Source organism: Poecilia mexicana, unplaced genomic scaffold, assembly GCF_051168715.1.
Source record: "Poecilia mexicana isolate PSO_F unplaced genomic scaffold, ASM5116871v1 scaffold_11, whole genome shotgun sequence".
Classification (NCBI taxonomy): Eukaryota; Metazoa; Chordata; class Actinopteri; order Cyprinodontiformes; family Poeciliidae; genus Poecilia; species Poecilia mexicana.
Window position 1 is genome coordinate 19,958,510 of NW_028263380.1, and position 25,560 is coordinate 19,984,069.

Here is a 25,560-nt window from a genome sequence, read left to right on the forward strand (position 1 = left end):
GAGAAGCCATTTAATTTATTTTTATTATTTTATTTAACTTATTCCTGTATTTATTTGAGTAAATATTTATTCTCTTTGATTATTATTTATTTTTGGAGGCGTTTTGGTGAAGAAGATGTCTATGGCTCGTCATTATATATGTAAACATCTTTGTTCTGTGTACAAAAATATCAATCAGATAACAGCACATCAAATTTACTGACCCATAATTATAATTAGGGCTGTTGTAAACGAATATTTTAGTAATCGAGTAATCTATCGATTATTCTTACGATTAATCGAGTAATCGGATAAAAAAAATTATAAAATGAAATATTGGTAAATCTGGCATAATACCGGTGTTACTATCAGATATCAATATCAGTCCAATTTTCCATATTTGAGCATCCCTAACAGTTGCTTTTTTGTAGTTTAGAAAACTAACCTGTAACAATAATAGCTCACTTTCTAAGTTAACCAGAAGAAAAGTTATAGAAAAATCTGAAATTATATTGAATTTAATAACAAAGAGGCAGGCTCACAAATATGCTTATAAAAAATGTCTACAATCCAGCTTTTAGTTTATGTATTCATCTTCAGTGAGTTTAATAGATTAATTAAACTCACCTTGCCACCTAACCTGTCACGCTTTGGGTTTGAAAATACGGGAAATGCCGCCTGGAGTGGGAGGAGAGGGCGAATGAACGAACATAAGATGGGGTGGAGGGGAGGAAATAGACCAGCGGACTGACGAACCGTTAGACCGGGGGACGAACACGGGGGGAAGCAATACGGGATATTTACGACACCTTCACTGGTCACACTCAGAAACTCATCTACCAGCCATGTACGATGCGCTCCGCCACCCGTTTCTTCAGACCGGGATATGAAATTTATTGTGCGGTTCGTCGGTAAAGCTACATTTACACGGTAAGCATCAGCTACTCAGCCGCCCGCCCTGTTCAGTCCATCCGCTCACCTCAGCGCTCTTCCCGCCGTTCGCTTTCAACCAGCAGCCCCGGAGGAGAAATGCTGCCGTACTCCAGGCATTCCCCCAGTCATTTTAAGGATGCTTATTGGTTCCCAAAAACGATAAAAAAGTCGGGCATTATCATCAATCAATAAAATCCCCACGGGCCAATCTTGAAGATTGGACTTTATGCCGCTGAGACTTAGCTTTTGTCAACAACTCAGAGGCGGAAGTGAGAGCTTCGCGCAACGCAAATGAAGTCCCGGCCGGAACACGGTGCGCCAACTAATAAAACATAGATTAACGAAGCTTCGAGGCAGGTAAATTTTCCTCGAGGAATTTTAGTAATCGAGGTACTCGAATCATTCGAGGAATCGTTTCAGCCCTAATTATAATTTATAATAGTAATAATCAATCTATCCATCCATTTCTTTGTATTGGTGCCTATCTCCAGCAAACGTTTCAACAAACTTGTAAAATGAAATATGATAATAATGATAGTAAAATAACAATAATAATCTACTAATAATGGTAATTGTAACACTGAAGAATTAAAAATTAAAGGGATATTAGGGTAAAAATGTAAATCTGCTGAAACACTGATTTCATTAAATCAAGGCTAAACGCCCATCTGTTTAGAGTCTGAACCATAATAAATGGAACACTGACCAACATATCTGATGTAATGTTTGTTACTGGTTTCTCCACTGGTGACTGTATGACCTATGACTTCTTATTCTTCTGATTTTATGACGTAAAGCACTTTAAACTGCCTTGTTGCTGAATGTGGTATAGAAATAAACTTGGTTGTTTGATTAATGGCACATTTGTACTTAGACTTTAAAAGGCAGTTAAAAAAAGGAAAAAATCATCTTTTGTTGTTTGTTTTAATCCCATTTTCACTTAACATCCCGTTTCTACTTTTTGCTTTCTTCAGCCACTTTGCCAGCTAATTTTCCTCCTACTCGACATCTTTTCACTTCCTCCAGCCCTCTGTCCCTCCTGCAGCTCCCTGATCCCTCCATTTCTCCAGCGAGGTGTGTCTTATTGCTCTGCAAACAGGGTGATCAACCCTGCCAGGGGTAATGAGCTGAGAGTGACACCTGCTTCCACCACACAGCTGGCTCCGTCTCCGTGTGATAAACCGAGACAGAAGTGGAGAAACCGAGTGTATCTGTGCATCAGTCTGCGAGTTCATGCTGCTTTTCCATGTTTTGACAGGTATTTGTGGAAACCATTATATTAGATGGATGGTTTAGTGGAAATCCCAGTTTTGTTCTTTTTATCTGTGTCAGTCTTCCTGTTTTTTCTGAACTCTTGTCAAATTATCTGTTTTGGATAACAGCATCACACTGAACTGCAGATGTGACCAGAGACTGACACTGATACAACTGACTCAGCGTTTTCTGACCACAGATAGTCCCATTGTGAAGACTTATTCACTCATAGGGCCCCGCTTATCTCCTGCGCTGACGTTAAAGTCACACTGTTTTCGGTAAAAACAGTTTTTTTCTGTGCGTTTACGGAAATGATCTTCACTCATTTGGGGAACCGCTTCAGAAATTTGCCCAAAAATGACATCAGTACAAATAAACCTAGGAACTGCAAGGTTTATTTGTACTGCTGTGGGTAAGACTCCAGAAAATACCCCAAAGGCTTAAAAGTTAATGTTAATGAGTGAAAGTAAATTAACAAAGCACACAACATAAAACGGAAAAAAAAGATACATTTTCACCTTAAAAATGTGTTTGAAAGTATGCAGCAGGATCTGACCATTTACTGCACCAAAATACATGCAAAAATAATAAAAAAGGTATTAGCTGATAAAAGCTTCCAAATTAGCCATTTTGGCACAATTGGGACCATGTGTGCCATTTGAAATTCATCGTGTTTTTTTTCTTTCCACTTATATCTCACTATAGATCGTTATTCCATCAAATAAGTGTTTTTAGGACAAAATAAGTGCCAGTTTGCTACAAGTCCATTGGTCAGATTGGGTGACTGATATGTTCATCAAACCAAAGATCAGAAATCAAGAAGCCAACATCATCAACCAATCATATTAAGGTAAATGCATTTGCAAGTTTGCCACTTGGCCATGCCCCATGCTCAAAAACTCAACATATTGATAACTTTTAATCCACCTTCCCCCAACTGCACACTGACCAAAGATTAAGTTGATAAACACTCCGTGGGGATTTTGTGCTAAAGTTTAAGGTCTGTAAACCTGAGAAATGGCAAAAATATCCGTCTCCCTGTACGTTTTCCCTTGCTTTGATGGGGGTCTACCAACATACCAAGTTTCAAATCTCTACAATGTGTGGTTTGGACACTCAGTTTAGGAGGATCTGTGTTTGGCCACGCCTACTTTTGGTTCCATTGAAATCACAATATTTCGTACAGAGGACAATTCCAGGTGAAGTTTGATGGGTTTTTGAATATTTTAAGACTTCCAAAAAACTCAAATAAGAATATTGGCATTACAATAGGAATTAGCAGTGCTTTCGTCATAACCATAAATTACATAAAATAATCTAATTTATGCACTATTTTAATTTAAAAAAAACTTAAAATGGGTTCTTGAGTTTGCGTTCAAGTCTTTTGCTATACACTTAGATCTGTCATAACAATTTTTACCGGATGATAAATTGTCCCAGAAGTTATTGTGGTAAACAATAGTATTGTTGCTTTTAGACCATTTTGAAGTAACATAATGGTAATGCAAGAACACATTCTCAAAGTTCAGTAAACTTTAAGTTCTACTTAACATCTAACACAGGAAGACGTTTTAAATATCCAAACACGAATAAACAAAACAACAAATAAAATTAATTATAAAGTCTCTGGACAAAATTGTCCTTTTAAAACCAAAGCACCAGACTGAAAACTTTTATCATCCAGCTTTTGGTAGAAAGAGAAATTATCAGAAGCTCATTTTAATTCATCATGCGATGAATTGATTTATTGCGACAGGCCTGTACACACACTGTACTTTTTTTGAGTGCTATGGGTTATAAAATGAAAATGAGCCTACAGGTTCTCCAGGTTTGAGGTTAAAAGACTTCAGAGGCAGAAAATCATTTCTAAAGTAACTATAATCCATACAAGGTGAAGGTTACAGGACACCGATATATATCCTGCACCATTGATGATGCTGTGGCTGTGCAGGGGTGTGACAGTGCTTGCTAATGCTTCCTCCTTCCTCGCGTTGCATACGGATTAAATCGAGCGGCCGACTTCCTGTTTTTTCCTCCCAAACACAAACCCGGTAGCCGCCGAACGTCTCCTCTCAAGCCCCGCTCCACTAATGTGTGGGAACACGAAGGCCGGCGATAAAAATCCCACCCTCACTCACACCTACGTGTCGCAGAGCATCCTCACAGTTATCGCACAGACTTGCAAAAACGAGCGCGGCGAGGACAGGCGACAGCTGCACGCCCTCACACTGACGTGCCGTCACCTGTCGACGGAGACGAAGAAGCCATCTTAGCTCATATTTCCAACGCCATCTGTCCGCCCGGACGCCGCGTGAGTAAGTTAACAGCCCACAAGACACACCGGCATCTGAAGGTAATGAATATAAATGTGGAGTTTAATGAGCAACAGTCATGTAACAAGTCTAAGCAGGCAGTTCCACCTCATGTTTAATATAATACAGATTGCTTTGCATTTGTCTCCATTTTTTTCCAGGTGTTTACAGGCTGAAAAGTTGCTTTATGTCCATTTAAAGCCTCTCGAGAAAACCTGCCCACATCATTCACCTAACAGATCGTTTTCTTTTCACTGAAGAGTCTTATAGAAGCATCTTTCTTTGCTTCCCGTTGTTGCCGTGTTGTATTATTTTCTACAGTAAAGAAGCTCTTCAGTTTTATTTGAGCATAAAAACCATCAAAACAACACAATGTGCTTCTGTGTGAACTTTGCTTTTTTTCATTAACCTGCATCTGTGTGTGTGAGTGCGTGTGTGTGTGTGTGTGTGTGTGTGTGTGTGTGTGTGTGTGTGTGCGCAACAACCACCTGAATCAGTATTAGCAGCCCACATCTGAGGGACTGGAAACACAAATGTATAATAATAAGCAAGGTCAGGCAAGCGGCGAACACAACACAGGCAGAGTGAAACCAGAAACAAATGGGATGACCTCTGCTTCTGCAGCCTTTTCATGAGTGTTGAGAAACTGAATCGGGTCTTTAGTCCCTAATGAGAGCATGCTAAAACACTGCCATGGTAACCCGTCATTAAGAGCTTTCACTTGCACATAATTACTCAGAGACGTGCATCGTCCTGTCAGGAAGTGAAGGTACTGAAGAGGGAACTGATGGGAATTACATTTATTTTAAGAAGCACGTGACTGTGGTAATGTAGGAGTGATGGGTATTTCTATTTATGTTGCTGTTATGATGAGGATCAGAACGGGAAATAAATCAGATTGAGGTGACCTTTAATGTGGCATGTTTTAAATTAAAGGGGACCTATTATGCAAAATTCACATTTTACACAATTTCTGTACTTCCATTTGTGTCTCAATTGATTCTAAAAACAGTCCAAGCATTAAACCCCCCCAAAAATATTCAGCCGATTTTTGTTAACAAATAAATGTTTTCTGGTGTCTGGAAAATTAAAAAAGATTTTAGAATGTAACAAATCAGCAGCTATTGTGCTGTTACATAGCAACCAAAGCAGAACTCAAGCACATTTGGTTTTAACTCCGTATTCACAGTACAATGGCTACTGGAAAAGGCAAGTGTTTTGTTGTTGATTTACCATAAAGGAACCACTCACTATATTCTGGTTGGTTGTGCAGGAGGCTCTACTTCTGCTTTTCAAAGATGTACGGTTGTGTAATTGTGCATCTGTTTGCAGCCATTTTCACGTGCGAGTGTAAGTGTTGAGTTGGTGGACGTGGCCGGTAGCAGCTTATTTAGATTTGGCAGACTAAAATCTCATTGTCAATTAAGAATTTTGTGCAAAAAATGTAATGAACATCACCATAGACTTATCCTAAGCTGTTCAAGGAAGCATAATAGGTCACCTTTAAGAGTCAGAAAAACAAATAACTCACGAGTGGTGAATTTGGTGGATAAAAATAACGGCTTGTTACAACCAAAGTATGCAAAACAACATCTACGATTGCACTGAACCTCAGAGCAGAGTGGGTACAGCAGCAGATGACAACACGAGATGAAACTCCTGTGAGAACAACAACAAGAATAATCTGAGGCCAAAAGTTGAAAGCGGCTCATCAAAAGTTGACAATAACAGATGGGACGTTACTTGGTTTAATGAGTCTCGATTTCAGCTGCAACATTCAGATAGCAGAGTCAAAATTTGGTGTAAACAAAACGAAAGCACTGATCCGTCCTGTCATATAAACAGTTCTGGGTTGCAGTGGTGTAGTGGTGTTCTTTAATAGTGCAAAACATGGAGTGAAAATGTTTTATTAATGCTTTTCTTCACAGAAAAGCACAAAGTTTTTAAGTAAAAACTTATGATTTCCTCGAGAATTTCGCAATTGCAGTGTTTTCATTAAATAAGAAATGCAATTACAATCACACGTGAATACGTTTGTACTCCCAGTAAGTCACTGATGGACGGGTTCTGCCATCATCCTCCTACCACTTCCTGTCGTCGTCTTCTTCATTTCCGTCAGTAGTAACATCCAGTTGTTGATCAAATGACTTGTGTGATGTGAAAATATACTAATTTTGGTACAGCTGAAAAACCACCTAAGTCCATTGCAAACATTTTGTGAAAAACATGATATTTTTTCCTAAATTGTAATTTCTATGAAGCAAATTTATTTTCATAATTTCAATTTATGCAGTTTTAAGGTCAATGGAATCACAGCTAATGTCTCCTTTTCACATAAAAACAAAAAACAACTTGACAGTTCAGAAGTTGGAGGCCATTTTTCAAGAGAAGGTCTAGCAGCTGATATGTTTAAGAATTCAACATAGTTTTAAGCATGAAATGTACTGAAATAGATGTACAGAAGGACAAAATGAGAGTTTAGTTTAGTTAAGGTGCAACAGGGTTTCCTTTTGTTTCACTGCTGCCACCAAACAGACAACCAGACAGTCCATCAGCTAAATGTGGTTCTCCAGAGTGATGAAAACTCACAACCCCACCCAGTCTGATTGTCTTCAGAGGAGCAGAGAGAAAAAAGATCCAATTTGCTGCTTTTTGTGACTCCTCTTACATCATCCTCCAGGACGTCTTTCATGCACTCCTCCTCACTCTCTCTCTAATTTCTGTCTTCCAAATGTGAGTTTCTGTGTGCGTTGGTTAAATAATGGGTGTCTGGAACAAAATCAGGGCTATAAAACTGTAGAGGCTGGTGAGCAGAACCATGTGGGCTCTCAGGTTGATAAAAAATGATTGGCAAATAAACTATTAAATTGTCAAACTTTGGTTTAAATTTCTGGTTTACCTGTGACTCTCACAAACTGCAATGACAAAACACAACATCAACTACAACATGTGTCAAACTCCAGGCCCGGGGGCCAAATGTGGCCCGCCATAGCTTTTTATGTGGCCCTCTAGACTCAAAATTACATCAATAAGTCCCTCCAGTTTTTCACCAATACGGAGATTAATAAAAAGTCACATTTAGTATCATGCATTAGCACAAATGTTGTAAAAATTCCTTACAAATATTTGTAAATTAGCACCACAAAATCTGTGATTTTGATTGCAGAAAATCAATTACAAAATCCTGGATGGACTGATCAGTGTGAAAAGATGTTCAATATTATTTAATTTGAATGCTAAAACAGATATTTATTGATAATTTAACAATTCAATGGGTTTTATCAATACATTCTGGCCACCCGGCTCTTTAAAACCATTTAGAGTTTTGATATGATCCAAAATGAAAATGAGTTTGACATCCCTGAACTAAGACATGATAATTACTATGGCGGTCACACATGAAGTCATGTAATTTAAAACAAAAATAAGAGAAATAAATGTTTAACAACAAAATTTAGCTGGAAAAAAAAGTCCTCAAGCCCCCAATAAGGACAAGTGTGTAAGCTGGAGCATATTGTTGTGCATGTTCCCATGAGAATGCGGCAGATGTGCTGGATAAATGCAGTCCTGCCTAACAGAGATAGTGTTTGGTGAAGGGGAATGTGAGTGTGTGTTATTCAGGGATCCATCCAGCCGTTTCCCTGTATAAACATTTAAGGCAGATAATGGGTTCTCACATGGGTAGAGTGACAAACATGAGCTGCAGAAGCATCTGCAGTGTTACTTTGCATTTATGTCCGTTCACTCGCTACATCTCTACTTATTTACCCCACAGCTGTGCATTTATAAGTGTGTGTGTGTGTGTGTGTGTTGGCATCTGTGTGAGCACATCCAGATATGTGTATGTCAATTTCGTTCAATTTTCCTTCATTGCCATACAACTTCTGCTATACACGGACAAACTAATTCATTAGCCTAGTTTGCGTTCATTTGCCAGCTTACGCTAGCTCCAATTAGCATTCTAGCATGTAATGTTACAAATGTCTGGCTAAATAAACAAGCTTCTGTAAAGCACTGAATAAACTGAGATCCACTGACTGAATTTAGGAGGTGTTTATAAAGGAATGGGGCAGCATAACTAAAGAAAAATTGCAACAGTTACAAGCTAGCTGCTCTGTTGATGCTAAACACTGTAGGCTAGCTTCAATTAAAGGGTTAAAGGTTAAGAAACGTATAATAATGTTTAGAGACTGTTTCACATCACAAAATGCTCATGCATTTACAATTTACCCGAGTATAAAATGTGCAACAGTTACAAGCTAGCTGCTTAGTTGATGCTAAATGCTATCAATCTTTCTAATAGGCCTTAGGTCAAGGTACAGGTGGATGTCATTATTAGAGGGTAAGAAACTTATAATAAAGTGTTTGGGGACTTTGTGGTATCAAAAACTGCTCAGGCATATGTAATTTGTACCACTTAAATAGAAAAAGCATTTAATAATAAATCACTAGCGAGCTTATGCTAACATTCAGGAATGTAAAGCGACAACGATCTGGCTAGTCAGTAAAAAAGGCTTCTGTAGTCAAAGTAGTGACAAAATTTATATTAGAAAAGATTAATTAAGTAATTATTTAAAGTAAGTTTAAATAATTTAAAGCAGTTCCAAGATTGCGCTATATAATAAGAAGTAAAAAGAAAAGTCAAGTCATTTAAGTTATTAAATATAAGCTATTGATAGGTAATTATTATATTATTAATCATTAACAGGGAATTTTATCATCATGAAAACTGATTTATGATGATCAAGAAACTAATCGATGGCATATGAAAAACTAAAATAATGTTTGGGATTTTTAATTTTTAAATATTTACCAATCTGGCTTCATGTCTTAATATATGAGCTCCTAATTCTTGTCTGCTGAATTTCTGAAGCTGCTGCTCCTTCCAAGATGAGTTAGCACACAGCATGGATATGTCATCCCATAACTAATTATTGTCTATTGATTGATATCCAAACCACACAGAGCAGGCAGGCTACGTCTTAATTTCATAACTTTGGCAACAGTGTAAGCAACATTCCAACAACCTCCAGAAACCTTTGGTTAAGCCCAAGCTAGATGCCATGAATTAAACGATACAGGCTCAGACGTGAAGAAAGACCATTAAATCTAAAGAAAAGGCCACTGAAAAGGGTAAAGCCAAGCCATCGTGTACAGACAAGCGAGCCCTGTTGAGGAATCCATCAAATGATTGACACACACATTTTATTGCAGCCAATGATGACATAAGCCAGTTTCAGAGTCTTGCAATAGTTAGAATATCAATTTAACCTTTTGCCACATTTCAGCTGCAGCCGTTGATGGAATTTACTGGGGTTTTATGTGACAGATCAACACAAAGGAGGGTATAATTCTGAAGAGGAAGCTAAAAGTTGCATGGTTTTATATTTTGTTTTTCGGTATATTTGTATGTGGACCCCTTAGGTCACTGCTTTGCTAGCTAGCTTTTATATGCAATAACATTTGCAAGACTTTTGGGGTGCGTCTTCATCAGCTTCACACAATGGGAGCCATGATACTGCCACCACCATGTTTCACCATGTGGATGCTCTGTCCAGGAACTAAGATTCTGCAATAAAGTTATTACAAAATCACAACAACAAAAACTTCATCTGTACCTCTATGGATGTAGTGTTTGTTTTGGTTCAATGTTTCCTTTTAAGGCTTAAAGACTATATAGAAGCTTGATAACTTTTCTATAGTGGCTTAGAGAGGTCAACAAAAGTCCCAACACAACATAAGTTATGATAAACTTACTAACTGTTTAGCATATAATGTTTCGGTTTAGCATATGTTCTGTTGTAGATTTAGTTGTTTTGTTCCAGTTTTTTGCTGTAGCATTGCAGTTTTTCACGACTGCTTTGCAACTTTTAATTTGTTGCATTGTAACTTTTTGACGTTGCACTGCGGCTTTGAGTTTGTTGACCCTTCTGAGCCACCATACTTTTCCAACCTTCTAGGATACAAATCTCGCACAACGTTGAATGGCAAGTCAAATAAATCTCAAACATTTTTACATCCGTTCTTTGTCTGGTGCTCATCAAAATGTACAAATAGATTTGGCAGATATAGGATATCTGTTTAAGGGTGAGCTCTCTGGGCATTTGGTCAAAACTCAGGCATTAAAAAAGATGTAGGGAATGTTTTGATGCTTTGTGAAATAAACAAAGGTGCTCTAGAGCAGTAGTTTTTTAATTTATAATTTCAAAGAAATCATATTTACCTTAAACATAAGAATTCATGCAAACAATCATGCTGTAATGTAATTTGTCTGTAGAATCAGAAGTGCTGCAGGTGGTAATTTAAGACAAGGACGTGGATATAAATCCTAAACATTATTATTTAAACATATCACATACAGATTATTCTGATAGATGACGTTAAATATAAAGTATCTTGACGTGAGGATAGATCAAACTGGAACAAGACCTCAATATGAAAGGTCTTTCTGCCTGTCAGCAGTGTTTTCCTCTGATGGATCGGTTATTGCTTTTGTCTCCTCTCTGCAGTTCTCAGTCAGTGTCACTCTAACTGAATTCAGTCAAATCACAACACCAGAATCATTTTCACAAATCCTAAACTACCTGCAGACATTCAGAAAATGTCTGAATTGTTACGGTCCATCAATATGCAGGCGCTGCACATCCCCCTCCACTGCTTATGTATATTAAGAATATCTCTGCTGCCAATACACGATGAGCCGGACTCGTCAGACTTTCCCTGGAAAGCCCCTGTTGCCGAGCGCTGCAGCATGAATTACAAAGCAAACAGGTTTGAGGGATTTCTAAGATGTTCTGATGGTTTTGTTTCTCTGTTTTGGATCTGTGTAACGACAGAAATGAGGGCTGGACGGTGAGCGAATCCAGAACCGTAAAGAATAAAACATCTACACATCGCCTTACAGAGGAGTGAGAAAGTATTTCCCCCTTATAGAGGGATTATTTGTTTGTAAACAGCACAACTTGACTGCAGAAAGAGCCGGACCGGCCTTTAAATTCTCACCGGTTGCTATGGTTACCCGCCTTTATCGTGCTGTTTTAATATTATCTAGCATGTTGTCAGCGTACTACAACTGTTTATCACAGCATAATAAAATAAGTTAGTGAATGAGATGCGTCTTAGCGATGCACTAAATGCAGGTGAATCGATAAATGGCAGAAAAGTCGGACTATCCAGCAATATTAAAACAATTTGTTCACGGAAAGATCATTAGCTCTCAATGAGATATGTCGAGTCTCTCTAAATAAGACTAAAATATAGTGAGCGATAAGGGCACTCACAATTAGAGGGAAAACAAAGATGTAGCTGCATCCATCAATGCAGGTGATAAGGTGAACCATCGGAAATTAAAAATGAAGCGGGATGCAGTGTGAGGAACAGAAAAGATGGGTTAAATAAAACCTCGTGTAGCTGCAGACGCCGGAAAGAGTTGCACTCGGCGAAGAGATGATCTGTGCTGGTGGAGAGTTGTAAATTATTATTGTAAATAGTTTGAATAGATAGAATGATATTTTCTTTCCTGCGTTCTGAAGGCGAGGTGCGCAGGAAAGCGGCTGCTGACGCAACGTGACGTCGACTGGTAATCCCCCTACTGAAACGTGTTTTTGCTTCACATCTAAACTTTCACACCACCACTTTTCACCGTTGTTCTTTTCATGAACATTTTCACGTGTTACTTTTACTCCAGATGAAAACCCAGTGTCTTTATTGTTGCTGAATCATGAACACTGACCTTAATGAAGGGAAGTGAGGCCAGCTGTGCTTTAAAAGCTGTTCTGGTTTCGTTTGCGACCTCCTGGGTTCGTCATGTTGTCAATGTTCCCCAGAAGTTATTTTAATAGGCCAGGCAACTGTTGCATGTTTGTAGATGATGGTTCCCAGTGGAGTCCCAAAGCCTATTAGGTTGCTTTATTATCCTTTCCAGACCAACAAAAATTTATCTGCTAAGCTTCCTTAGATCGTCTGAGATGTTTTAGTCTGCTTCATCGGGTTCTACTTAGCATATTTTCCAGACTATAAATCACATTTTTTATTTCACAGTTTGGCTGGCCATGTGACTTTCTGACTTTTATATGTTTTTTTTTCCCTCTTCGTGACGCATTTTTTGACTTCTTAATTCACACTGAAAAGCATAAACCAGGGATTAAACACTGGATGAAACGTGGGCTGAAACAAGGTTTCTGCAAATCAAATTTAAGACTTTTTTAATGCCACCTTGTATGAAATTCAAAACCAAATATTATAAAGAATGGTTGAGGGAATTTGCTACATTACAATGAAGCATGGCAAAATGACTAAACTATGAAGATGTTTATGTGCCACTCAAACTTTTGCCTGACAGAGAAGTCTTGTCAGAAAACTAACAACATTAAATTGTCCTCCTTCAACAAATTTTAAGACTGATGTCCAAAATACATTTTTAAAAAGAATTTAAGGCATTTTAAGACCTAAATTTTAGACACACATCCCAATCATGTTTGACAATTCTAAATAAATCTGTCTACTCAGCCATGAATGCGGTTAAATTATTTAATTCATGATTTAATAAAGTTTATATTTTCACACAGAAGCAGGCTGGTTTGGATTAATCTTCTTTTAAAAATAAAAACATGAAATTTGTATGAACACGTAGGTTTGTAATAAATTAATTAATCACATGATAAAATAAAATCTGCTCAGTAATTTTAATTTGAATGATTTATCGTTTTTCTCTTTCTATCAAAAACTAGTTAACAAAAGCCTTCAGTCTGGTCCTTTGGTCTCTACTAAACCTTTGTTTTTAAAGAACTTCACAATTCATTTCATCTGTTTTTTATGTTGTTTTGTTTATTTATTTTGGATATTTAAAATGTTTTCCAGTTCCAGTGTTAAATGTTCAATAGAACTTAAAGTTTATTCGGTTTTGATAATGTATTCTTGAATTATATACCATTACGGTATAGTCCTTGAAAATAGTCTCAAAACAACACTATTTTTGTTTATTGCAATAACTTCTGGGACAATTTCTCATCAAGCAGCATTTCTTATCATGATAGGCCTACTAACATGTACATTTTTAGACTAATATCAACACCACAAGGTCTGGAGGGGGAAAATATTTATGAATTTCGGCAGCACTGTAAATCGTCACGCAGACTTGCACACATCAGAAACTTTGCTTGCAGCTACACTTCCTGACATCCCGGATTCCCGCTGCATATTTTACAAACGTCCTGATAACAAGGACCCTTCCTGCCACGAAGCTAATTCGCGATGACGGCTTTACCCTCGCAATCTTTTCAATTTGTCCTCTCGGATGCTTCCCCTGCCCGAGAGACCGAGGCAGTTTTTCAGTTACGTTTAGCGTCGACACAGCAGTCAGAGGTGAGGTCAATTTCAACCCAAACGACAGCTACTCCTCACAAGTACTCAGGAATATTAGGCTGTGCCTAATATTCTTAATAAGGCGCACACACACACACACACACACACACACACAAAAACTGTGCCGTTTTTTCCCCAAGGCTAACAGAGTGAGTTTAGTAAGGCCGTTAAATTCGGTTAATGTTAGCTAAATCATGACTGTCATTTCTATTGACTCTGCTACTCCGTCACTAAATCATCCGAAGCGCCATGATGGACGTCGGAAGTGAGGGATGGGACTATTGAACAGAGCAACTGAAATTATTTTCCAAAGTTGTTTTTGGCAGTTATTTCTACTTGTTCGAGTCAAGCTAATATGGGTCGGCTTAGAAACCGACCCATACCTCCTCCCTCCTGACGTGTTGATAGATATTACCGACTTTGCCTGAATTCACACCACATGATTTATATCACTAAGTCATAAACAGTGTTTCCTCTTACAGCGGAGCAGCAATAAATACACAAAAGACAAGATGCTAACCAGTTTTCTTCCATACATGCTAGGCTACATGACGGTGCGGCACTGTTTCCATGGTAACTAACGGTTAGACACTTACCTTCTCCATAATGCAGTATTTGATATTTTTCTAATCACGCTTACTTATAAAGTAAATTAACCCCGCAACACCCCGTGATCATTTTTAAAGTGAACGCCGCTTACTCCGCGGAGCTCGAATATCCAACTTGAAACTAACTTCACTGGGGGGATATTAGCTCACCAGATGTCTGTTTTAAGACTAGCTTGGAGCACGTTGGTTGTTGTAACGTCCGTCATGGAGGAGTGGGCGGAGTTCCGAGAGCGTGACGTCACGTGCAAAGGGTCAACCGTTAAGCTTGTTAGCTTCTATTATCAAAAAGTAGGTAGTACTGGTTACATTTTTACTGAAGTAAAATGTGAAGTAAAATTTTACTTCACTATACTTTTTTCTTTTACTATTATTTCTACTCTTAATTGAGTAGATTGATTTTGCATTTAAAGAAAAAAACTTAAGAGATTGCAACCTTTACATTCTTAGATTTCTGCAATGTATGAGCTAATTGTTTATGCTAATTTGAGCATAATTACTCAACATTTTGTACATGTCACTTTCAAATAAAAATGGTTATTTTATGTGAAAGGCTACATAAAGCTTTGTTTATGTATTTATATTATAGTAAAAGCTGGTTTACTCTGCTCCCCCCTTACTAATTTCCTCTGGAGCTGGGTCTGTTAGGCAGCATGATGACTCCAAAGATCGCTCTTTGTGCCCGTTTTCCTCCACACACACAGAGAGATAGAGTCAGTAATTGGCGCTTGACTGTGTGATCTTGAGGATGAGGGGTCCGGAGTCCGAGGATGTTCGCTGGAGCCCAGCTGTGCGCGGCGGTTTGCACGATTCGTGTGTCTGAGCGCCGCGAGAGTGAGAGACGGTCTCAGATTTAAACATGTCAGCACATGCTCTGCGGCGGCGGTCCCCCTTTTAAACACTGACACGTTTTGTCATCAGAGCCACTGAAACGAAGAGCAAAGAGAAGGCCAGAGATACCCCTCACTGAGAAGGCCTTTCATCTCACACACACACACACACACACACACACACACACACACACACACACACACACACACACTGAGACGGAGAGGGAAACGCTTTAATTTGATCCATCCACATCGTGGCCGCTGCAGGCTCTCTCTAATAAATCGTTATCCAAACTCTTGAAGTCTCTTCACACTCTGACTCACACTTTTGTCCACGTCATTATGCAGAAACCGCACACACACACACACACACACACACACACACACACACACACGCAAACTAGTCTTGCTATTTTCAAAGCGCCACTGACCATTATCAAGGTCCCATCTGCAGACAAACACCAGCAAAACTCTTCCCCCAATAGGTGAGGAGAAACTTAATTGCACCTAATTCCTTGTCTGCAAAACACTCTAATGTATTCCCACTGAAGATTCCTCTAAATCAAAATAAAAGCCGGGGTCTTGGAGCCACCTGGGACCCTGAACGCAACCAATCAGAAGCCAGGCTCCAATCCAGAGAAGCAGTGAGATACACCAGCTTTTCTATCTGATTATTCTGCAGACTTTGGAGAGGTAGCTGCTTTTTTAATTCAGTGCATGATTGGATTCTGGCAGCAGTCGCTCCAGGAGAGGATTTCATGAACATGAACTCGTCCTGAAGAGTCCAGTCATTAAAGTTCACCCAGATTTATTTCTCTTAAAGCTGCAGAATGTAACTTTTATTATATGTTTTTTAAATATTTGTTAAAAATGTTGTGACAGTGTAATATAAGACAAATACTCTGTTCAAAGATCGATCTCCTCCACTTCCTCATTGAGCTATTGTTGCTGTCTGAAGAAATACACCAGAAACAACCAATCAGAGACAGGAGGAGGGCCTTAGTGCTGTCAATAATCCTCATGTACTCACTGCTAAATATGGTAATTGCAGAGAAACAATACAACGTTACAGAAAAACCATTTACCCCCTGTCATCGGTGGCTATGCTAACTGTGTTTAGAAATATTTCAGAAAATAAATTGGTATCGGCCAAAATCAAAATCTGCAGGTCAGGCTTTTTAAAGCTAGTTTATCGGCGATCGGCCAAAAAAAACTGCAGTTCGAATGTAAACATGCAGACAATCAGTCCGTAAATTACAGAGAAGAGACAGAAGGTTAACATCGGCTGATACTGTTACTGTAATATTTAACGAACGCTTCCTAATTGCATAATTTCCCGACATTTTCAACGAAGCAACAGCTTTTTCATGGCTCTCATTCCCCCTCCAGCTCTGCTGCCGTCTGACTCTCGCGCTCACAGGCAGTCAGGAACACAGCAAATCATTTGTGAGCGAGTTTGACATCAGCATCAAACACAGACTATGTCAGCACAGCATGACACTGGAGAGCAGCGTGATGTCTGAGACGGTGTGAGAGAGAGAGAGAGAGAGACGGGGAGAAGGTACAGCTGTCAATCAGGGCGGCGGGGCGAGCGAAGCGATATGCTACCCAGTGAGTTCATCAGTGCCATGTGTCAGTCACACCCCGAGATCGCATTGATTGTCTGTCGGCCCCCCGTCTGCGCGTGTGTGTTGCGTAAGTTGGAGCGAAGGGGCCGCGTTTGGTCTGGAGGGGAACGTCGATGAGAACGGACAGAAAAAAATAAAATAAAGTAATGAAGGCGAGAGGTGGAGGAGGGACGAAATGTCCACTATGATGCAATTATGATTCAATTTAGATCCCTGCATCAATTATGCAAACACATTCAGGAGACATGTCAAATATTTATAGGCTCCTCAACTTCTCAAACTGGATTCATTAAGGAGCCCAAACTTAACCAGGCGGCTCATTAATCATGGATGGATGTCAGCTGGAGGTCCACATTCACATTCTGCTGCAGTAGAGCAGTGTGTGTGTGTTTGTTTGTTTGGTGTGTGAGCTGTTTGTCAGGATTGACCTCTGACCTGTCACCTCCGGGGTTACGGCGCGTCACCGCAGCTGCAGTTTAATATTCGAGAGCGCTGCCGCCCCGCGTGGAGAGAAGCTGGGAGTTTCTGATGCGACGCATCGAAATGATTCAGGATTTAAAACGGAGAAACGTCTGAACACGATGAGAGGAGGAAAGGAAGGAAGAGAGGAAGAAAGACAGGGAGAGAGGACGAAAGGGAGGAAGAAAGGATGCAGTACAGGAAGAAGGGATGCAAGACAGGAAGAAAGAAGCAAGCATACAAAAAGTAGAAGAAGGAAGGACATAAGGGAAGAATGCAGGAAAGAGGAAAGAAGGTCAGAGAAGAAGTAGGAAATGAAAAACAACTAAAGAGGAAAGGAAATGAAGGAATAGAGAAAAAAGAAAACCAAATGGAGAAAGAGTGAAAGAAAGAGGAAGAAAGGAATCAAAAAGGAAGGATGGAAGGAAGGAAGGAATGAACAAAGGAACGTAAGGAAATAAAGAAATCGTGATCATGGATTTCAGCTGGAGGTCAGCATTCAGATTCAGCTGCCGTCTCCAGACCTGTGTGTGTGTGTGTGTGTGTGTGTGTGTGTGTGTGTGTGTGTGTGTGAGCTGCAACGTGGTTGTTTGTCAGGACTGACCTCTGACCTGTCACCTTTGAGGTCATGGCGCGTCGCCGCAGCCACAGTTTAATATTCTGCGTCAGCTTCCCCAGCAAGAGAAACTCAGAGGGCGAATCATAATATTGGTGACCGAGCGACGAGGCAGCGGCGCGGCGTTACCTGAGGCCGGGCGGCGCAGCGCGGCGCGGCGTTACCTGAGGCCGGGCGGCGCGGCGTTACCTGAGGCCGGGCGGCGCAGCGCGGCGCGGCGTTACCTGAGGCCGGGCGGCGCGGCGTTACCTGAGGCCGGGCGGCGCAGCGCGGCGCAGCGTTACCTGAGGCCGGGCGGCGCAGCGCGGCGCAGCGTTACCTGAGGCCGGGCGGCGCAGCGCGGCGCAGCGTTACCTGAGGCCGGGCGGCGCAGCGCGGCGCAGCGTTACCTGAGGCCGGGCGGCGCGGCGTTACCTGAGGCCGGGCGGCGCAGCGCGGCGCAGCGTTACCTGAGGCCGGGCGGCGCGGCGTTACCTGAGGCCGGGCGGCGCAGCGCGGCGCAGCGTTACCTGAGGCCGGGCGGCGCAGAGCGGCGCAGCGTTACCTGAGGCCGGGCGGCGGCGGTGGGATTTTCTGCTCCAGTACATCAGAACTTAAACAGGTTCCAACAGAATCATTACTCAGAAAATTTGAAAATAGTCCAGGGCGTCTCCATTACAGTGCAAAATTAATAGAAATTCAGTTTTAATCACAAATAACACAATATTGGCTAAAAATATAACTGCTTTGAAAGGATTTAAGGAGAAAAGCAGCAGCCATGCACTGGAAATTAAACATTAAACGCTATAAAACCAGGAGTCGATTACTGAATTATTTGACAGTTATTTGAATAATCGATTAATCTGATTAAGTGTAAATGCTTGGATTTGTTCTAAATAACGTGCATTGTGATGCCATATGAATCATGTAACTTCATAAGGAAGTTACATGAACAGTGTTCTGTGGCACAGAACACGAACACTGATTTTAAAGTCCTTCTGAAAGCAAATGACCCAGAAGTTACAAATTACCCGACCTGGAACGTTGCGCGTGTTTGACCCAGCAGCTACGTCAACAGTCCTAAACGGTAATTACAACAACTCATGCGTCAAACTGTCAGAAAGAATAATAAAACGATCGGAAGCCCAGTGAGGCGGAGCTCCATGAAGGGAGGTTGAGTCTATGAAATGGATTCCACCATCTTTTACCTTAACAACCAGTGGCTGTAATTTTCACTCATTGTGTGAAACATGCATGAACTGGATGATCATGACTCTCCTTCAGGAAACAGGGAGCTTGATAAATTAGAAACAGAGAGAAAGTGTGGAAGAGGATTAGAGCCACAGAAAAAAATAACTCATCATTTTGAGAAAAATGTTTTAAAAAGTCTTATAATTCTGATTTTAATCTATTGTTGTACTTTCTCTCTTAAAATGACCTTTCTTCTCAGAATTCCAAGAAAAAAAGTTGGAACTCTGATTTCTCATAATTCTGATTTTAACATCAGAATTCAGATTTTTTTTCCTCAAAATTTAGTTTTTGTCCTCCAAATAATTTCAAGAAAAAAGTAATATCCCAATTCTTAAAAAAAGTCAGAATTCTGACTTTTTTTCAGAATTCAGAAAATTTTTCTGAAAATTCTATGAAGAAAGTTGAAGTTCTGAGATCTCAATTTTTATTTAAAAAATCTGACTTTTTCATCAAAATAAATTTTTTCTCTAATTTTTAAGGAAAAACTCGAAGTCAATATCGGGATTCTGACGTTTTTCCTCATATTTCTGTTTTTTTTTTTGTCAAAATTCAAATTCTTTCCTCAAAATTCAGTGGAGCAGACCAACTTTTCTTCTGAATTTATTTACTTAATTCATTCTTAATTGTTGCACAGCAATTAGCATCTTGCAACACAGAAGGGATGAATCAAATAAAAGTCACTTTAAAAAAATATTTTCTCTAATTTGTTTTTTCTTTCTTAAAGAAATAAAATGTTTAAAATTGTGAATTGAATCTGGGAAGAAACAAAACTCAGCTCTAAATGCAACAGAGTTATTCCTTTTGAGCTTTGTTTCTGCATTATTCTGTCACATGTTTCCATATTTAGATCATGATTTAACTTCCTGAAATCTAAATTTGTGAACTATTTATGACCGCAGAAATATTTCCACACATTCCTCCTGTTATGTCATTGCTCAGGTTCACCCCAAAGTTCCCACTGATGTATTTTAGCTGTTTGACAGATGGAGGCTAAAAGAGTCTCAGACGACTGAACCGAGGGCCTGAGTGGGCTGGGGTCAGCGGCCAGAGGTCAAAGGTCGCAGCAGTCCCTACCCTGAGCCACAAAAGAGTTGGCTAAGCCTTTAAGTGAAGACGGTTTGGACTAACTCAAGAACTGTTCAAGCATTTTCAAGGTAAGTTTGTAAACTTTTCAAGCACCCAGACTTTGGAGGTAAAAACAATATAAATTAACTAAAAGAGAAAGTTATTGTAGATGGCAGGAAAGACCTCCTGTAGCAGTCTGTGTTACTGGGCTTTGAAGAAGCCTCTGACTGAAGACACTGTTTTCAGTGATTTTATGTAAAATCCTTCTTAGCATCATCTTCTCCACATTCCAGACGTTAAATTGCACTTTATTGTAAATCCGTGAATATCAAGCACTTTCCAAACACCTAATTGAAATTCAAGGATTTTCCAGGACTTCAAGGACCCACCAGTGTGGTTCTGCAGCTTGCAGAGTCATGTTAGCACAACTTTTCCTTTGACTTGCTTTGATTTGCAGCGTCTGTTTCTGTGCAAACCGCAGAGACCTTGTGTTCATGTCAGACTGCATGTGCCTGTCTGAGCGCGCCGAAACCTTCTGCCCCGTCCTGCAGGGCTGACCTGCAGCGCTCCGAGTGTGTGTGTGTGTGTGTGTGTGTGTGTGTGTGTGTGTGTGCGTAACAGCTGTTCAGCAGAGCCGTGCGGAGAGGTCAAGGGGAGAAGTCGACGGACTACAGCTGTGGTCCTGGGGCCTGTGGGAACTGTGGCCTCAGCGATGTGGGAGAGATGTGCAGAGAGAGAGAAGATGAGAGAGAGAAACAGAGATAGAAGATGGAGAGACAGAGAGAAAAAGAGAGAGGGGAGGGGGAAACTGAACCTGTGAGAATCCCATCCAGACTCCAACTCCCAGAGTTCCCAGTAAGTTTATATAGAATAGATTCAGAATGAGGAAAATGTTTGTACAGAGGTCAGGAAAGGAAGGAAGGAAAGAAGGAAGAATGGACATGAGAAATGAATGAAAGAAAAAAGAAGAAAGGATGGAAATGAGGAAGGAAAGAACAAAGGTAGAAAGACAGGAAGGAAGGAGGGAATGAGAGAAGAAAGGAAGGAAGGATGGTTATGGGAAAGAATGAAGGAAAAAAGAGGAAAGGATGGACATGAGGAAGGAGAGAAGGAAGACAGGACGAATGTGAGGAAGGAAAAAATTAAGGAAAGAAGGAAAAAAGTAAGGAAGGATGAACAAGAGAAAAGGAAGGATGGACATGGAAAATGAAGGAAAAAAGGAATAAATGAAGACAAATGGAAATAAATTTGTGTTTATCCAGGATAGACGCAAAAAAGCTAACTAGCTAGCTATCATGAGTATGCTAGTTAGCGGTAGCTGCAACCGCTTAGAGTCACAGAAGCGCGACTTCAAGTTCCTCCAAAAAAAAAAAAAAAAAAAAACAACTACATGGACTATGAGATTAAATTCATTCTTAAATGAATGAAAGACTTTTAAGAACTCCCTGGAGCAGCTACATGTTGGAAGCTAACACTTATTTCAAGGCAGAGCATCACGCGATAACTCTGGGAAATCACTTCATAGTTTTGCACAGACAATCGTGAGCCGGCCCGCCGCTCCAGCAGAGAGAAACCAGAACCGGCAGAACGGCAGAGAAAACTAATAAGCCTCCTGCAACGGGAGAGAAATGGGCTCATCTCACCCAGGCACCAAGAAAAACTACCCAAGCTGTTGTACGTCTTTTCAGAGAACAAAAAAAAATTTAGAAATTGCTTGAACCCAACACTAAATCCTTTCTGCCTGACAGATTCAGCAAAAGGCTAATATCTCCTGCAAGAATAATATTATGGAAGCATACGAGGGAACAGAGCTGGAGATGGAAGTAGGCCAATTTACAGCTGCTGCAGCTCTGGAAGGAGACGCAAAGAAAGGAAGAGGAGTTCAGAGCACTTTCTGCAAAAAAGGAAAGAAAAAAGAACGCTTCTTTCCTCTCAAGCAGAGCGTAAATTAAACATCGCAGACTGCCATCTGCGAGGCAAGTGAACCTGAAATCATTAAAACCTGGAGATTTAAACTAGCGGTTTAAATATGATTTACAACAAGAAACAAAGAAAATGATATGGAGGATGAGCCAAGAAGTTCTCAGATAAATGCTACAGATGACCTTTATGATGACTGTTCACTGGAGGGCAAAAACCTGCTTGCTAACAATGACTAGCATTGGTTTTGCTGTTAAGTAACCAAGACCCTAAGTCTTAAATGTACGGCTGTAAAAGAAAAAGGGACGCAGTGCTTTGCTACTAATTGTCTACGCTACGACAACAGGATGACAAGGTCAGGAAAAGTTTTAGGGAAAAAAATCACTAGGGAAGTAGGTCAGCTATGCTAGCTTGACTATTACAACCATAGTATGTAGATGTGCTGTGGAATTTGATCTATTCAGTTTAGCTACAAAAAGTGACCTAAGCACCAATTCTGACATATCATCAGCAGAGCAGGTGCTTAAATTAGCTAATCAACCACTGCAGTGCTAAACTGGCTAATCGCAGCGGTAGCTAATCACCGCAATCACTTATCACTAAACAAACATCTAAAAACATAATCCTCCAACGGACTGAATGTTCTGTTACCTGTGTGGGAAATGTTTGAGTGTTTTTTGTTACTGAATCCTGAAACATAAAGTAGCATTGTTGTCAGTTGCTATGACAACAAGTAAACTTCTATGACAACTTCTCATTGTCATGACAAGTCAAAATTTATACTTTATAATTAATTTAGACTTTATCAAAATTTATACTTTGACTCAAATAGTCATAAATTGCGTAAAATGAGTAAAAAGTCAAATATTTGCGTTGTAATCAAAAATTTCATACTGATCACAAATAAAACTTTAACAAATATGCATCAGTCTTGAACTGCAGTCGGGGACCTAAAAAAAAAAAAAACAGTTTGTGGGCCACAAATGGCCCCCGGGCCACACTTTGGACACCCTCGATGACATACAGTAAACACGAGGCGCCAGCTCCACTGCTGCTGTGATGTTTGATGAGAATTTAAATCGATTGCAACCAGATCTGACGTACACAAAGTTTGATTTCCTGTTAACTGGTGAACCGACAGAGATAAGCGTCGTCTCGTACGTCGCAGACGGTCACACATGGAGGAGCGCGCAGACAAAAGGAGGAAGTAGGTGTCGCTTCTCTACCCGGAGAAGGTTTCCACGGGTGCAGCTGTTATCCCCGAGTCATCTCGTATCAGCGCGAGCCGTCGGAGTCGTGGCATATCCGCTGCTGGGATGACTCCGCGCCGTCACCCACTGGGATTTCTGCACATTTATTTTCTCAGGGAGAGAGGAAGATGACTAATTTTCCTTCCAAAGCAGCCAGGAGTAAAAAGTCAAACTCTGGTTATGCGGTGGGAGGATTGCAGCGGAAAGTAACATGCTGAGAATATTCATGCATCGCGTGCTAAAACCAGTGGAAGCCTCTGATTCAGAAAATGAGGCTCCCCACCCAGGGGAGAACAAGCACTCGGGGTGGAAAGAAAAAAATTGTTTTTAGTTGAGAGCCAATCCAGTTTTCTGTTCTACATGAGCAAAAAACAAACATGATTCACTAACCATAGCATGTACAGCCTCAGGTTTGATCAAATTTAAGACTTTTTAAGGCCTTTTAAAAGCCAGCTTGAATAAAATTTAAGACTGAAACTATAAATGGAGGGGATGATAGATTCTGATGGCTCATATCAACTCGTAGAAGTGACTAAAACATTATTCAGCCAACTGGTGACACATTTTCACTTACCCATGATAGATGCAAAAATAAGCTAGCTAGCTAACAAATTAATAGCTAGTAACAGCTAACCTTTCCCTGATATAAACGTCCTGGGAAAAAAATAACTATATACAAGATCAAACAGTCCTACAACAAAATTTAAGGCCTGGGATTAGCGTATTTATGTACATTTCTTTGAATGAATTTAAGACATCTGACATTGTGAATCCCTACTTAAAATAAAAATTACTTTTCTTGTCCTTCTCAGTCCAAATTGTTATAGCATCTTTTTAAAAAAGATTTAAAAGCTGTGATTGGGTTCTAGTAACTCTGGACATGATGCTAGAGAAATTAAATTAAGCTGCTCAATGCTTCACTGTGGGGGTTTTGGCCTCAATTAAACAACTAAGGAAAAACTAAAAAATCTGAGTGTCATTGTAGAAACTCTGCTGCCATAAAAGCAAACTATTTCTGCACTCCTAAACGATATTTGATCACCTTAACGCACATTCTGCTCCAAACGTTAGCCGCGTTTCACATCTAAAAACACACTCTTAAGCTCGTTTGATGGAGAGGAAAGTTCACGTCCTTCCCTATAAAAGCAATAATCTCATCAAAACGCTCTCTTCCCTCCTCTGAGACAATATAAATGAGACGGGAGTGAACATGAAGAGGCAGCTCTGGCTCAGCACTAAGTTGAACAATGCAGGTCTGTGAGAAGCTCCTTCATGAGCTTCCAAGATCTCTCGTTCTCTAACCATCTGCAGCTGCTCCTTTACTCTTCTATCGGTGAAGATTTAAGAACAACAGAGGTGGGGACCTAAACGAGACACGAGGAGCGTTTGACAGTGATTAACGACAGCATTGGGCCTCCCAAACCCGTCCGTCTCGGTTTGTTCACAGGTGCTCACACGGATACAAACTGGGAATCTTAAAAATGTAAATGCGTTGTGTAAACAGGGCTCCGGTTTATCTCCTTCCTCATTCGCTTTTCCATTAAGAGGCGACGCAGTCAGAAATTTCTGCGGTGCAGCGGAGCAGGGAGAGCCGCCAGTCTCTTGTAGAGCGAACGAACGGAGGGATACTGTTCCCACAGAACCGTGACTTTGGTTTCCAGAAACATTCCTGCCTCTTAGCTTCAAGTGACAGGAACATGGAAAGGTAACTTGAGGTAAAACTTTTAGTGAGGAAACACAGACAAAGTTCATCAAGGACAGAAGCATTTACACCACATGGTGCAGTTCACTGAATTTTTCAGTCTTGTTTCCTCGATGGTGACCAGGTTAGGGTAGGTTTATGGCCTATACAAAACATAAACATCCCAATTTTTGAACAAAATTATTCTTAGATAAGATTTTAGTCTATTTTGAGCTTATTTCAGCTGTTTTAGGGCATCTCGTCACTTTAAATGCAAAATTAACTTGGTAGTAGGTTTTAGCGGTATTTCTCGGGAGCCATTTCTCTGACTAGCGCTTGACTCTTGCGTTTGTTTTGGTTGTACTTACCCAGAATGCACTGCTCTATAGTTCACATATCACTCAGAGTGGCGACAATAGAAAAATGCATTTTCAA

At 40.2% G+C, this 25,560-nt stretch overlaps 1 protein-coding gene across 1 annotated transcript in view; it reads right to left on the bottom strand.

Annotated features, from left to right (window-relative positions):
- ext1b (exostosin glycosyltransferase 1b) overlaps positions 1–25,560 on the bottom strand; it is a 148,885-nt gene that overhangs the window by 39,187 nt on the left and 84,138 nt on the right. The window lies entirely within an intron of this gene.